Here is a 15719-nt window from a genome sequence, read left to right on the forward strand (position 1 = left end):
GTGATTTTAATACTGGGTAAAGATTTTTTGAAAATAGGAATAATTAAAACCAGTATGTTTTTCCTTTTCACATCCCCCTCACTTTTTTAACAGCAACTCACTTTATGATTTTTTTGGAGCTCTTATAGCACGTCACAGAATCTAGGTGGTACAGTGGATAGAACACTGGGCCTGGAATCAAGAAGATCTGAGTTCAAATCTAGCCACAGACACTATTAGATGTGTAACCCTGAGCAAATCTCTTACCTCTATCTGCTTTACTTTCCTTATTTGTAAAATTGATAAGATAATAGTACCTACCTCTCAGGGTTCTTGTGAGGAACAAGCAAGATGATATTTGCAAAACTTAAAGAGTTATTATATAGACCTCAGTTCAAAGTTCATCTCAGATAGGCTGTGTGACCTAGGACAGGGACTTAATTTCTGTCTGGCTCAGTTATCTCAATTGTAAAATTTGGATAATAATAGTACCTGCTTCCCAGGGTTTCAAAGGTCAAATGAGATATTTGTAAAGTGCTTAGCACAGTGCCTGGCATATATAAATGCTAATTATTATTATCATGCTATAATTACTATTTAATCTTTCTTGACATTTGTATTATTACAAGTACTTGACACATGGTAGGCTCTTAATAAAAGTGTTGAGTGATTGATTTTCTTCTAATTTGATGTTTGTTTTGACTTTTTCTCTAAACTATTCCTGTCTAACTGTACCCAGAGAGCTAAGTCTGCTGCAATCTCCTATCAGAAAATGTCATTTCTCGTACATTTCATTTCTTATATTTTCCCATTATTTTCTGACTCTCTTACATGGAAACCATTCATGTTATATAGGTATAAGTCTCCTGAGTAGTCTATAAGCCTAAGGCTTCTTTCATGTCTCATACTTTATATCAGAAACAGATACCGTTTTATTGGTGGAAATGGCACTAAAGAATATGCAATATCATGGGCTTTGCTGCTGCATCTTACTCGCCTTTCAATCTGACTTATAGTTTAAATAAATAATATATGTTGTCTTGGTAGCTCTTTGTCTAGGGATTATCATGTTTTTCTATTTATATGCCAGAAATTAGCCCAGTGCTTTGCACACAGTAAATGCTTAACACATGTATTTTCCCCATTCATTGTTCATTCACATAAAACACATTTTTTACATATTTGTTATCATCTTCCTTTACGTTCACTTTCACCCTGAGCCAACCAAATATCAAAATACATTTTGATGTTTTACAGGGTGGTGTCAAGTTCATCATGGAAGTCCTTTGTGGATGCTCTTTATTTCCTAATCCCTGACGACAGATACTGCTATATAAACTGCAATTTTTTTCAGTTGTTCTTTTTGCTTTACTTATCATAGCTACTGCGAGACAATATAGGCAAATGTTCCTTGAAATGTCATTTCTTATTGTATGCTACCTCACAATGAAACAAACTCCAGTGATGCCTTTGCCTCTACAGGGAATATTAAACCTTCTTTCCCTTCAGCTAAAATTTACTTTTTTTCTTTTTTATATGAATGCCACTAATTATAAGAATAATGTGTAAAATCACTGAACATTGGACAAAGATCCTACATTTAGAGTGTCTACTTTTAAAATGATTTTTGAAGTCTAAAAGCACTGCAATTCTTAGTATATTCTACTCCTTTTCTGCCACTTTCCCACTATCATTGTGGAAGTATGTGACTTTTTCTTTGTTTCATGGATTCTCATGGCCAAAGACTGTAATCCCAAATGCTCAACCTACTAATGATAAACTTCATGTTTGGCTAGGCTGGTCTTCTAACAATAATCAATCAAAAAACATTTATTAAATGCCAATTCTGTTCTTATCAGGCAGCTAGGTAGAACAGTGGATAGAGTTCTGGCCCTGAAGTTTGGAAGACTTATCTTCCTGAGTTCAAATCTGGCCTTAGACATTTAATGGCTGTGTGACCCTGGGCAAGTCACTTAAGTCTGCTTCAATTTCCTCATTTATAAAATGAATTAGACAAGGAGATGGCTAACCACTCCTCTATCTTTGCCAAGAAAACCCCAAGTGGGGTCATCAAGAATTGGAGACAACTGAAATGACTGAACAACAAAAAGTTTCCAATTGCTCTGCTAAGGACTAGGGATACAAAAAGAGGCAAAGATAGTCACTGCCCTCAAGGGGCTTACAATCTAATGGGGGAGATGACATGTGAACAAATATATTCAAAGCAAGATATATACAGGATAAATAGGAAAGCATTAGAATTAAGTGGAGTTGGGGAAGGCTTCTAGTAGTACCTTTCTGTCATGAGGAATATATTCGATGTATTTCTAGCATTTCTAGGAGAAACTATCAATTTATTAAATTCTGTCCTACATTGTGATTATTTGTATACATATTTATATAGGTATATATGTCAGACTATAAACATGTTAAGTAAGAGGGTGATATCATTTTACATCTTTGTTAACTCCTATCTGTAACTCAGGTGCTTCATATAATTGAATCAGGAAAAGATCACTAAATTAGAGGAAATATACTGAACTGCAAATATTGGCTCTGTGCTTCTCTGTTTGTGTGTTTCTTGACACTGCTTCTTTCTGAATGTCAATTTCCTCATCCTCAAAATGAAGACCAGATAAATTCTAAGACTTATTCTATGTTTAAGTCCCATGTTTTTTTTTTTAATGTACTCAAACAAATTTATGAATAACAATAACAGACTCTCACCTGGGGAATGAATAATTGGGACATAATCTATGAAAGTTTGAGGGCAGTGAGGTGAGGGGTGGATCTTCACTGAGTAAGAAAAAGGGGTTCAGTAGAGGATGACTGGCAAGAGATCAAAGAAGGTCCTTGAGTGCTTTCTTTCTTCGCTTCATTTTTATTTGTATTTTGTCATTGTGGTTCAGTCATTTCAGTTGTGCATGACTCCATGACCTTATTTAGGGTTTTCTTGGTGAAGATACTGGAGTGGTTTGCCATTTACTTGTCAGCTTATTTTACAGATGAGGAAACTGAGGCAAACAGAGTTAAGCAACTCGCCAAGGGTCACATCCCTAATAAGTATCTGAGGTCAGATTTAAACTTAGATCTTTCTGATGCCAGTCCCAGTGCTCTATCCATTGCACCACCTAGCTGTCTTTACTTGTATTTAGTCCTGTTTAAATCTTTGGACTTCAGACCATCTTATAATCACCATTCATTTCTCTATATCATTTCAATGTCTTCTATAAGTTAGGTGGTACAGTAGTTAGAATGCCAACAGTTCTTGGAGTAAGGAAGACCTGAGTTCAAATCCAGTCTCACACACTTACTAGCACTATGACTGGGGTAAATTAATTAACTTGTTTGCCTCAGTTTCCTCTTCCATCAAATGTGGATAATAAAAGTACCTACTTCCCAAGATAGTTATGAGTATCAAATGAGATAATGATTGTAAAGTTTTTAGCACAACGTCTGGCACATGGTGAATAATATATAGATGTTAGGTGTTAGTATTACCTGTCCTAGAAAAAAGTCTATTTTTAAAATTAGTACAGAGGGCTTGGTGTTAATGTTGTGGTGTTTATAGGAAAGAAAATATTAATTTTTGCTATACCCCCTGCCTTAATTATTGAGCTGGAATGAAAAAAAAGTTAGTCTCCTAGATTTCCATTTTCTAAAGCAAAGAGGAAAGGCACATTATCTGTCACAAGAATATCTGTTTAGCTGTGTGGAGGAAATGTCTTCCATATGCAAATGTGTAATTGTCCCCTCCCTTACCTACTGGTTGGCACAGGGGAGGGTCTCATCTATATTGAATTTGGGATTCTGCTGAGACCAATTTCCTCTTCACTTGGGGTGAGCAAGACATATGGTTCACCTATTAAGCAAGTATTTCTGGGATACCTGTTGGTCTTGAATAATTTCTATGCCAAGCCATGCAGTAAATTAACACTGTCAGTAGTAGATAACCTGTTTGGGGCATAATTATCCTCAGCTAAGCCCACCAAGTTAATGGCAGGAAATGAGTTTTAGCTCAATCTGTGCAATGACACCTAATACATTTTAGGGGATTGAACCTGTACATCTTTCTAATCTTCTGTCTCTTGGAAAAAGCTATAAAAATCCCCTCCCCCCAAAAAGAATACCTTTCATTTTAAAAAGCTGTCCATATTTAATATTTAAAAAATCTTTCCAATGAGAAGCCTGAAATGCATATTTTTGGCAGAAAGACCAGTTTAATAAGAAAAAAGGACATAATTTAAAGGCCCCACAATTTCTATTGTGTTCTGTTATGACATAATTTTAAGTAAAATGAACAATTTTGTTTAAAATAATCTTATCGATTACATAAAATCCTTCAGACGAAGCATTTATAATGAGATAACCAAGCATTGAGGTGGTTGAAGTTTCAATTTTACTGTCTTTCTTGAAGTGAAAGATTCTTTTTTTTCCAGACAAGGGAAGACAATCAATGGCATCAGAGAATTAGAGGAAAAAAAAAATCAGTGTCGGACATGATGAAATCTTCCTCTCCTCCTCCACATCAATTGCTAGTCCTTCACTCAGATGCCCTCCACCAATTGATTAGAAGCAAAAAATGAATCCTCCCCCCAACCCTCCTGATGATTGGCTAAGGTGATCATATCTTTTCAGGAGAGCTGCCCTGATGATGGGGACCAGACGTCAGCTTAGGCACTAGGGTTTGTGCTTCATGAAAGCCACATTAGACTTGACCATCACTTTCATCATTTCATTCAAAGAAATCTGGGTCTTCCAGGTTAGTTTTGCTTTGGTACCACTTCAGTTGGTCAGTAATCCTTGAGATCTACAGTTACATTTATCTTATAGGTCCCTTACACCAACCTACCTCATTCTTATTCTTTCCTTCCCACACAATAGTTTTTCAATGGGGAAAAATATCTCCACATATTCACACTGCGGCCTTCACCAGTAGCAATGGCAGTCTTTTAGCTCATTGGCCACATACCCTCAACATAGTCTATGAAAAGGCCCCAATTGTGCTTGCCATACAGATTCCCCAAACTGAAACTCTCCGATAGTCCAAGATGAATCTTAGCTATAGATCAACTAATTTTTTTAATTATAAAATTAGCCCCTCTTCTGAGATTCTCATGATTGAAAAAAAATACCATTCACAGCAAACAGGTTTTAGGCCTCACAGAAGTTCACAAAATCCAATAAGTATAAAGTTTGCTGCTCCATGTGATGACTGAGGATAAAAAGGGGCAGTCTCCTTTTGTGATATTTCTTGTGCTTTTCCATAAGGTTCACATGTTGAGGCTTGGTAGAACTTTACACAACTGTTAACGCCAAAAGTCTTAACTGCATCAACAAGTCATAGAGTGCTAACACAATCAACAGCAGTATATTCAGCAAGGTCAAAATAAATTTCGACATGGCTCTGGGCTCCTAAGTTATAGATTTCTGTAGGTTTCACTTCATTAATTATCTTTACAAGGCAGGTACTGTTCACAAGATCTCCATAATGCAAGTTCCTTATTACTTCAATATGAGCCTGAGGGTTCCTATAGAGCTGCTTGATCTGCCCTGTGTTGAGGGAACTCTATCAACATACAATTCTGTGGACCTCATAACCCTTTTCCTGGAGGATTTAGGCTAAATATGAATTATCTTGGCTTGTGATGAGAGTCACATTCTTGGACTTGTTCATCTCTCCATCCCTGGCACCCTAGTTGCTGCGGCAGTGTCTCTGATGTTATGTCATGTTTCCCAAGTGTTGGAGTGGAGTGTGAGCCTGGGGGTTGGAGTGGAGTGGTGTGTGTGTGTGTCTGTCTGTCTGTGTGTCTATCTGTGTGTGTGAGCAGCCCAGAGGAGGGAATGAAATGCATATTTAAATGTTAAGTCCATAAGTCTGTCATTAAAGTGAATAATGATATTAAAATCTAGGAATAGACCATTAAGATAGGAACATCTGAAGTGCAAATCAGAACTTGCTCTCCATTTCTGCCTTGCCATTTTCTATATAATGAAGGTATATTGGCAATCAAAATGGGTTTGAGTGACATGTTTGTGACATCAGAGGCTTTTAGACCACTTGGGTTAAAGTGGCATTTTTGTGACTATTTTAGGTCATGTGGGTGAGTTGCATGTGTGACTCACCTTTGACCCTGAACAAGATGTATAAAACCAGGGGTTGGTTTTCTTTTTTCAGAGCTCTGAGCTGCAGCAGTAGTGATGTGTAACTCTGAGCCAGCCATTGTCGAGCTCCCAGGCTGAACTCAGATGCTGGTAACTACAAATTGTATTTGTCTTTTTGTAATTTGATTGTATTTGCTCCAAAGTTCAGGGTGCTGGCTTCTTCCCCCTGAACTGAGTGAATGACATTTGTATACTGGATTAAAGAAAGATTGTTAACCCTTTGACGCTGCTTTGCTTAGTGAAGCAGATCAAAAGGACCTGGGCTTTTGCAGCATTCTGTGTGCTGGTTGTTGTTGGTTTTACCCCCGCACAGCAGCTGCTAGGTGGATTGTTGAAACAGAAGGAAAGAGAGAGAGAGAGAGAGAGAGAGAGAGAGAGAGAGAGAGAGAGAGAAGGAGAGAGAGAGAGGGAGAGAGAGAGAGAGAGGGAGAGAGAGAGAGGGAGAGGAGAGAGAGAGAGGAGGGAGAGAGAGAGAGAGGAGAGAGAGAGAGGGAGAGAGAGAATCCCTATCACTATTTTAGTCTTGTTCTCTTATTTGTGCTTCATAGAGAATAAATGAACGTGAAGTGAATGTAAGTGAAAAGCCATCAACAATTTTGTATTAACTTTCTCACTTCCCAGTCACTTCTCAGCTCTTTGAAACCAGACCTCTTGGTCATTATTCTTCAGCTTCTGACATTATTGACTATCAATCCCCTTAACTTTGGTAGCGCCACTCTCTCCTGGTCCTCTTCTTACCTGCCTGACTGCTGCTTCTCACTCTCCTTTGTTGATTATCATGGATATCTCATTCCTCAAATTCAACTGAAGCTCTCTTCTCTCTCTTTGCCTTCTATTGGACATCTCATTAACAGCCATGGGTTCAATTGTCATCTCTATGAAGACAATTCTTAAGTCTATTTTTCCAGTCCAATTATGTATCCTGAGTTCCTTTCTGGCCTACAATAACAACGGCTTGCTAGTTGTATGAATATATATATATATATATGTGTGTGTGTGTGTGTGTGTGTATATATGTATGTATATGTATATGTATACACACATATATACACATACATACATATACATATATACACATATATGTATGTATATACATATATATGTACATATATGTGTGTGTGATATGCATATATATGAATATCTTATATATGACATATCTATGACATACATTGCCATGTCTAAAATCAAGCTCATTATAACCTCATTGTTTTTCTTCATAAGTCTTCTCATCCTCCTCTAAACTTCCCTATTTCTTTTCAGGACAATGCTATGCTTTTGTGAGCCTAAGCTCACAAACTTGGAGTACTATGATATCCTGAACTCTCCCCAACTACATGAACACAGGAAAGTACCTAAGTTTCTCAACATCCTCCAGAATTATCCAAAAATATAATTGGCAAAAGACTTTTTTTGGTACCTTCCTAACTGAGAACTGACATAAATCGAATGGCAGATCTAGACACCAAAAAAGAAAAGAAAAAAGCACAAACCAATTGATGATGGATCATATTATTTTGGTGACCATGAACTACAGTAAGGCAAGGAGACCCCTACAAAAAGTAGGAGTGAAAATAAATTTATGAAAATAATAGAAAATAAAAGTGAGCAAAGAAAAGAACTAAGGCTGCTAACAATACGGAGAGGTACTGAGAGCAGGCTGGTAGTACAGAGTTGAAAGGATCATGAGTGTAATGTAACTGAAAGTTGCACTGAGCTAGAAAAGAGTGGGACTTTTTGTGTGTGCAAAATTGAGTTAGTTATCTGGGAAATAGCTCTGCAAATTGATCTATATAATAGGTATTAGCCAATGTTCCAGCATCTGGGTGTTGTACAACATGTAAAAACAAATGAGAGAATTGACCTAGTAATGGAAAGTTACAAAAAAAAGCAAGACAATAAGTTGTGCAGACACTTCAGAAATAATAGAGATATAAGAAACTGCATAATAATTCAAAAGAGAATTAGAACGTTTAACAGCAAAATTTAGTATGAAAATTAGACCATCAACCAGTGTTTTCTTAAATGAAACCAATAAGAAAAACAAGAGAGTAGACACTTTAGTAAAAATGACAAAGAATCCATCTACTATTTTAGAAACCCTGTAAATGACAATATTGGGACTGAAAAATATAGAAGTGAAAGAAATTTTGGCAGCATAAACATAAAAATAATTTTTAAAAGACTTGTCTATTCTATATAAGCCTCAGAGTAGCAGACTTAGAAGATAGGATATGCAAATATAATTTAAGGACTGCAGGTCGGTTAGAAAAAAAATAATGTCTGAATACTTTTTTTTTTAAAAAGCACTTAAATATTTACATTTTGGTATTGGAAAATAAACTATATTTCCATAAATATTATGAACAGAAAGTTAAACTGTGATGAATAGAATCCACAGGTAGCTGGTGAAGAGAAAATCCGAGACTAGAACTCCAAGGGTTGTGGTGATTAAATTTAAGAATTTCAGTGCCAAGCAACAAATATTGGAAGCAGTCAATAGAAAGGCCTTTAGCTATGAAGGAAAATCAAATTATTCAGCATAGGATTATTTCTTATTTGTGAGAAATCAAGGAAGAGTTGGTATCTAATATTATCAAATCAATGGATATTATATCAGTTCCAAAATAATACATCCCATAGATCTAAGTTTAGTCATCAATAGGAAAGATGAGGCATGTACAAAAGACAGGATATTTATACATAACTGAATAAGAATCATAAATGAGCAGAGTATTACATCTATAAATTCTCTAAACAAGAGAAACATAAGAATGGCAATTATATATATATTTGGCAAAAATAGTTTAAGGAATAAAATTATTTCTCTCATGCTTCTAGGTTAAGCCAAGGCTATTATTTTACAACAATGAGTGATAGAGAGTAAAGAAGAATCATTGCTAGTAAAAATGATCTAAAGATTTAAAGGGGACTAAAAGAAACAGAAAATGGAAAGGAAGCACAGCATTAATATTCTATGGACCAAAACCCATTTTCTTCTATATGTGAACTGATATGATGATGATGATGATGAACAATTACACAAAGGGAAGTCATTAACTTAAAGGAGGGGAGGCCAGAGAAAGAGTAGAATCAGACACTCTCCTACCTGACCTGCTTGGAAGCAAGGAAAGAATACTCAATTTGTTCCATTTCTTAATAAGCATAAGAGTTTATGGAGGTATAGGGTAAGAGTAGTAGAGAAATGCACAAAAGTGAAGTAGAGAGAATATGAGGCTAATCTCAGATAATAAGACATCAAAATATCTTCATATGAGTAGGAGGGACAAGGCTTTCATAATGGTTTTCAGTAGGAGAAATGGTAACTTTGAAAGGCTAGCTTCTATACGAAAAGGTACTCTTCAGAATTTCATCAAACTTCTCTCATATAATTCTTGTATTCAAGATATTTAGCCAACAACTACACACATACTTGCATACATATATACATACATGTGTATATTTATATGTATAGACATGCATGCATACACACACACGTGTGTGTGTGTGTGTGTGTGTGTGTGTGTGTGTGTGTGTGTGTACAGGAGTCATTCCCCAATATATGTCATTATAAAATATGAACATTTCTCAAAAGAATTAAGAATTAACAATTATTATATGAAAACTTGTTGCAATAACTACTACAAATTAATATAGCTCTTAGATATTACATAACACCCAGAAATTTGAGGAAGATGATAAAAAAGAAATAATAAATATAGGAAGGGTTGTAGGAAGATAGATAAAATGACATACTCCTATAGAAATGTGAATTGGTCTAACCAATATAGAAAATAATTTGAAGTGTTGCAAGAAAACTGACTAAACTGTCTTAGGCTTTTAAAACTCAGACACACCATTTCTTGGCATATATCACAAGGCGGTAAAAGACAAGTGTACAGAGCAGTACTTTTCTGAGTTATTAAAAACCTGAGAATAAATTATGTGCCCAACACTTGGTGAATGGCTACACTGTACCATATGAATCTAAAGGAATCTTACTATCATGTACAAAATGAAAAAAAAATGAGGAATGAATAGAAACATGGGACACATGATCTAATATTAAACGAAAATAAAGGAGATATATATGTATATGTATACACACACATATATATGTGTATATATATATGTGTGTATATATGTATACACACACACACACACACACATATATATATATGAAATGACTTCAAAAAACAAATGAAAAGCATAACAAAACAAATCTGAACTCTTAGGAATCATAGTGACCCATTATGCCCGTAAAGAACAGATAATAAAAAAAATTCTTCCTTTTGTAACAGAAGTGAAGGATCTCTGAGATTTTAGAATGCTATATATGTTGACAGAAGCAGCAACAGTTGATTTTGCTAAATTTGCTAAATTTTCTTTGTCATAAATTGACGTTCTTAGTGGGTTGAAGAGCAAGATGTTCATTCAGAAATGACTTTGATATAAGAACAAAAAGCCATCCGTAAAAAACATTTACATGATAATAGCTAAAGTCTATATTATACTTACTATGTGCCAGGCATTGTACTAAGTGCTTCACAATTACTATTTCATTTAATCTTTAAAATGCCTTGGGAGGTAGATGCTATTATTATCTCCATTTTACAGATAAGGAAACTGAGGCAAAGAGAGGATCATTGACTGCCCAGGGTGTAATGTTATTGGAATAGGAAGATCTTTCCAGTCCATTAATAGGCCTATGTGACCTGCTTTGAGCTCTGGCCTAGCTCATAGCTGTGATGCAGCCTGAGTCACATGCAGCCCGTTCTGGGAGGAGCTTGCCCAACAAAAAAAAAAAAAAGATTGAGAAGTGAGAGTGAGGAAGAGCTGAGGGAGAGAAGCCAGCGTGAGTGAGAGAAGGAGGAATTTTCTTGGGGAAATTTGTTTGTGGGGAGGCCTAACAGAAAGAATGCTTGAGATGTTAGTGCTCCCTGGACTGGTGATGTGTACAAACTTTTTTGTTACTATGGTAAATTTTGCTTTCTGGTATCTGACTAAATATTTTGGTCTTGTCTTGGAGGAAGAGAGTTTATTATATTTTGCGAATCTATCTTGGAAATACATCTGCATAGTCATAGCAGTTGCTATGGGTATCGTATTGGTGTTACACAGGGTCACACAGCTACTAAGTGTCTGAGGTCACATTTGAACTCAGATCTTCCTGACTCTAGGCCTAGCACATTATGCCACCTAGCAACCCCTTTTAAAAGAAAAAGATTATTTGCTCAAGATAAGCCTTCACAAAACAATATAGATTAATTTACTTGCTTGGAGAAAAATGAAGTATATTATTAAATGAAAAAGTATAAAATGCCAATAAAATTTGGTTTTAAGGTTTTGATTCATGTTGCTTTAGATTACAAAAATAGTTATTTGATGTCACATTTTTTTATCTCAATATTAGAATACTTTTTCAATGAAGAATAATTTTGAAAAAAAAATTCAGATTGATGTCATAGGACTGAGTTTATTAGTCTTGTCCTGACCCCAAAGGCATTTTAAAGTATACAGACTCTAGTAAGCACCCCACCAGGCAAAAGGACATCGTCTCGGTCTTCGTACACTGACATTAAAGGTTTAAGTGTGAAAAAATCTCTCCTGCAAATAGGTCAGAGATCATTTTAGCCAGTTGAGTATCCATTCACATTCAAAGGATTCACCCTTTGAGACATGATTCACCAAGAGTGAACTACAAAGGAAAAAAAAATAAAGTCTTAAATGTTCTATAACACTACAGAAGGAAAAAAAAATACACACAGGTTACTATTAATGGTCCTGTGTTTGATTAGGCCTGAGCTTTCTGCTTAGCCTCTAGCCTCGTGGACTTACCTAGTACCTTTTCCTCAGGTATTGTCTAACCTATACTTCCTGATGTCCTGTCATCCATCCATTCATTTGAACGTTGCTGAACAAGTCTGTCAGATTTTCTCTCCTACCTGTCACCCAGTTACATCATAGAACCTTCTGACCCTAGGCTATGTGATATCATGCATCACCTATTCCTTTACCTGATTACATAAGTCTGTTCTTCAGCTTCTGAAGCTCTGATTTCCCCCATGAAATCCGGAGCACAGAAAAGATTGAGAGTTTTACACATTATCAAGCAACTGAATTTGCTTTGGGAGCTTACCATTATTAAGAACCGTGTTTCTATAACATTTTGAGTTTTATAAAGCCCTTTCTTCAAACCACTGTGTGAAATTATATATTATTATTACCATTTTACAGATGAGAAAATTGAGCTTCAGATAAAATAGAGTGACTGCTAATATTTAATTTCTAATAGTACCAAAGATGGTAATCAAAACTGAGTTTTACAACTCCAAGTTCAGCACTCTTTCTATTTTGTAACATATTTCTGATCTGATACTGTTCAGTAAGTTTATTTACTAGGAACAAGGGGAGGGAACAAGGAAGACCTTTACCTTGCCCTAAATTATCTTACAATCCACAGGGAAGTTTCTGTATATGCATCTTAGTATGTATGTTTACAAAATACTTATTGACCAATATGGATCAGTGTCAATGTGAGTCTTTGGGATCTGGATAATATTTAATATTTAGTTTAGCATGAACCATTTTATAAGAACACACTCAGCTGGCCTATCAGGCGTCCTTTAAAAAATTAGCAATAATGATTTTTACAACTGACTTGGTAAATTAAACCTCTCACGCTCAGAGGGAGAAGGAGAATTGTTTGTATTTTTATTCATATTGATAATTGAGTCCTTTCCCTGAAGTGAGACACAGTCCCTGCTGGCCCCTGCGCTATGGGCTGTGGTCCCACCTGCTGTTATAGTTACTGTAAAAATAAGCTCTAACCAAAGTCTCTTTTTTGTAGGGGACTTCCTGATGCCAAGAAACAAATTTTATATCTTGGTAGAAAGCAAGCAAGAGTGGATGAATTTCCATTGTGTGGGCACATGGTGTCAGGTGAATATTAACAGCTGTCATCAGAAGCCGTAGAGGCTGCTCGGATCTGTGCCAACAAGTACATGGTGAAGAGTTGTGGCAAGGATGGCTTTCAGATTTGTGTATGGCTACATCCTTTTCATGTCATTCATATCAATAAGATGCTGTTATGTGCTGGGGCTGATAGGCTCCAGCTTGGCATGGGGAGAGCCTTTGGGAAGCTCCGGGGCACTGTAGCCCATGTACACATTGACCAAGTTATCATGTCGATTCGAATTGTCAACCTGAGAGTTTCGTTAAAGGAGGCAAACAAGCTAGGTGATATGTAAATTCACATTGTTTATTTCCTTAAAGCTAGCAAAGGTAGGTTACTTGTATGTACAAGGAGCCACAGCATAAGTTCTGACTGTCTGAACAAAAGAATGAGAAGGCTTAAGTGCCTTTCAGGACAGTCCCAACTCAGCATGTCTGTGTCACTCAAAATTTATGATCTCCATATATATTTAATCACAGTATAACAAAGGAATTTCTTAATTGCCTAGGTTGTAAATACAATAAGATGAGAGAATTGACAAAGTGTCAATTGAAATTACAACCCAGGATCTCTGTTTAATTTACCATTAACATGCCATAACATGGTATATGTCCATAAAATACTAAGATAAGAAAAATTCCCATTATTCAAGATAGTGTTTTGGGTTAAGGGTCTCATCCTTAGTGGCCATGAACAGAGGAAAGAGTGCTCTTAAGTCAGACCCGTCTGGGCTTGTTGACATAAGAAGAGGACAAAGAAACTATTAGAGTCTAGGCTTTGCCTCTGGTTGATTAGTTCAGACTCTGGCCCTTATTGAAGTTACTAAATTGATATTAAATAATTATCCGAACCAAGGTCCAGAATAAAGAACATGTGATTGAAGCTCTGTGTAGAGCCAAGTTCAAGTTTCTTGGCCACCAGAAGATCCACATCTTCAAGAAATGCGGTTTCACCAAGTTCAGTGATGATGAGTTTGAGGATATAATAGCTGAGAAGTATCTCATTCCTGATGGCTGTGGGGTTAAGTACATCCCCAGCCAGGGCCCCTTGGATAAATGGCAGGCACTCTACTCTGGAGGGGTGTGTGCTGTGACATCTACCTTCTCACAGGCACAAATAAACTAGATCCTGCTAAAAAAGAAGGAAAGAAAGAAAATTGAATATTTAATATAAAAATTAACCCTAAAGGCTAGTGGCAAACATCAACCTTTTTTAATCAGTCTTATTAGAAGTTTACATATTGGTCAAGACAAGAAAAAAATAAGGTCTAATTCAATGGAAAAGTATTAGCAAACAACATTATAATTATACTTCATTTGATATCTCTGTGAATCTGAGATTACATTAACATGGGTAATCTCTCCAACAGAGGAAAGAGCACTTAAAAAACAGTAAATGTATAGACATGAAAATATTTCTGTGAAGAGAATTACAGTACTTCCCATAGCATGAGGATGGCTGGCTTTGAAACCAGTCTACAGAGGCTTCCCAATTATAAAAAAAGAAAGAGGAAAAAAAAAGAAATGAGGTTGTTTCTGAGTTCTACTCTGCAAACCGGAGGAGCACCAGAAAGGGGAATTAGAGATATAGAGATCAAATGTATCCTGATTCAGTCAGGCAATACATACTTCTTTTTAATTATCTGCTATGTGCTAGGCACTATGCAAAGCCCTAGTGATACAAAGAAAAGCAAAAGACAATTCCTGCCCTTAAGGTGCTCACAGTCTAAGGGGGAAGAAAATGAGTATGCAACTATGTACAAAGAAGACATGTGCAAGATTGCTGCTGCTGCTCCTGCTGTTACTGTTTGTCCTTGTTCTGGAAAAAGACCATGACATCAGAGAAGTGATGCCAGGACAGGCAAGTGGATTGTATTTAAGTGAGGGAGGGCTGTGCAAAATCACCAACCTCACTTTCTCCTCCAGAATCATCTGGATCCAGTGGCATGATACAGATCAGGATGATGAAGATGGCATTGGATGCAGTCGGAGATGGTGGCCTTTTTAAGCTAAGGTCTTTAACAAATCTCAGTCTGACTGAGGCAAAGCCCATTCAGTGATTAAGGCTAGATAAGAAATGAGGCAAAGAATAACCTCTTTACCTAGTGAAAAAACAAAACGAAACAAAATCTATCTGGGAAGGGAAGACCCTCAGGGTTTCTGGCCAAAATAAAAACAAATGCTATTTGCTTTCACTCTGAGGCAATCAGGGCCCAAATAATGACTAGGTAGGGCTTGGCCTGGGACCTATAGTTGGCCAATCAATGAAAGTCATAGTGATTTGGGTTTAAGGCTTGGTCCTTAGGGAAAAAAAAAAGGTTCATTCCAGGCAATAAATGTAGTGAAAATGCCTTGAATCTAGAGAGAGAGTTTCTTGTTGAGGAACAGCAAAAACAAAAGACAAATAAACAAAAAAAAAAAACCAAATAACTCATATATATGGTAGGAGATATCAGCAACAAGGTGGAACGAATGGTCATGTTGTGAAAGGCTTTGAACTCTTAACAGAGGATTTTATTGATTCTAGAGGTGATTAAGAGCTACTGGAGTTGATTGAGCCAGTATTAAAATGTTCAGACCTTTGCTTTGTAAAAGGTCACTTTGACGACTCAGTGGAAGATGAA

General features: G+C 36.3%; 2 pseudogenes; one reads left to right on the forward strand and one right to left on the reverse strand.

The window, feature by feature from the left end:
- Positions 1–4659: 4659 nt before the first annotated feature.
- LOC118842436 lies at positions 4660–6803 on the reverse strand (annotated as a pseudogene).
- Positions 6804–11694: 4891 nt separating this feature from the next.
- On the forward strand, positions 11695–14221 carry LOC118842437 (annotated as a pseudogene).
- The last annotated feature ends 1498 nt before the right edge of the window (positions 14222–15719 follow it).

Source organism: Trichosurus vulpecula, chromosome 3 (genome assembly GCF_011100635.1).
Source record: "Trichosurus vulpecula isolate mTriVul1 chromosome 3, mTriVul1.pri, whole genome shotgun sequence".
Taxonomy (NCBI): Eukaryota; Metazoa; Chordata; class Mammalia; order Diprotodontia; family Phalangeridae; genus Trichosurus; species Trichosurus vulpecula.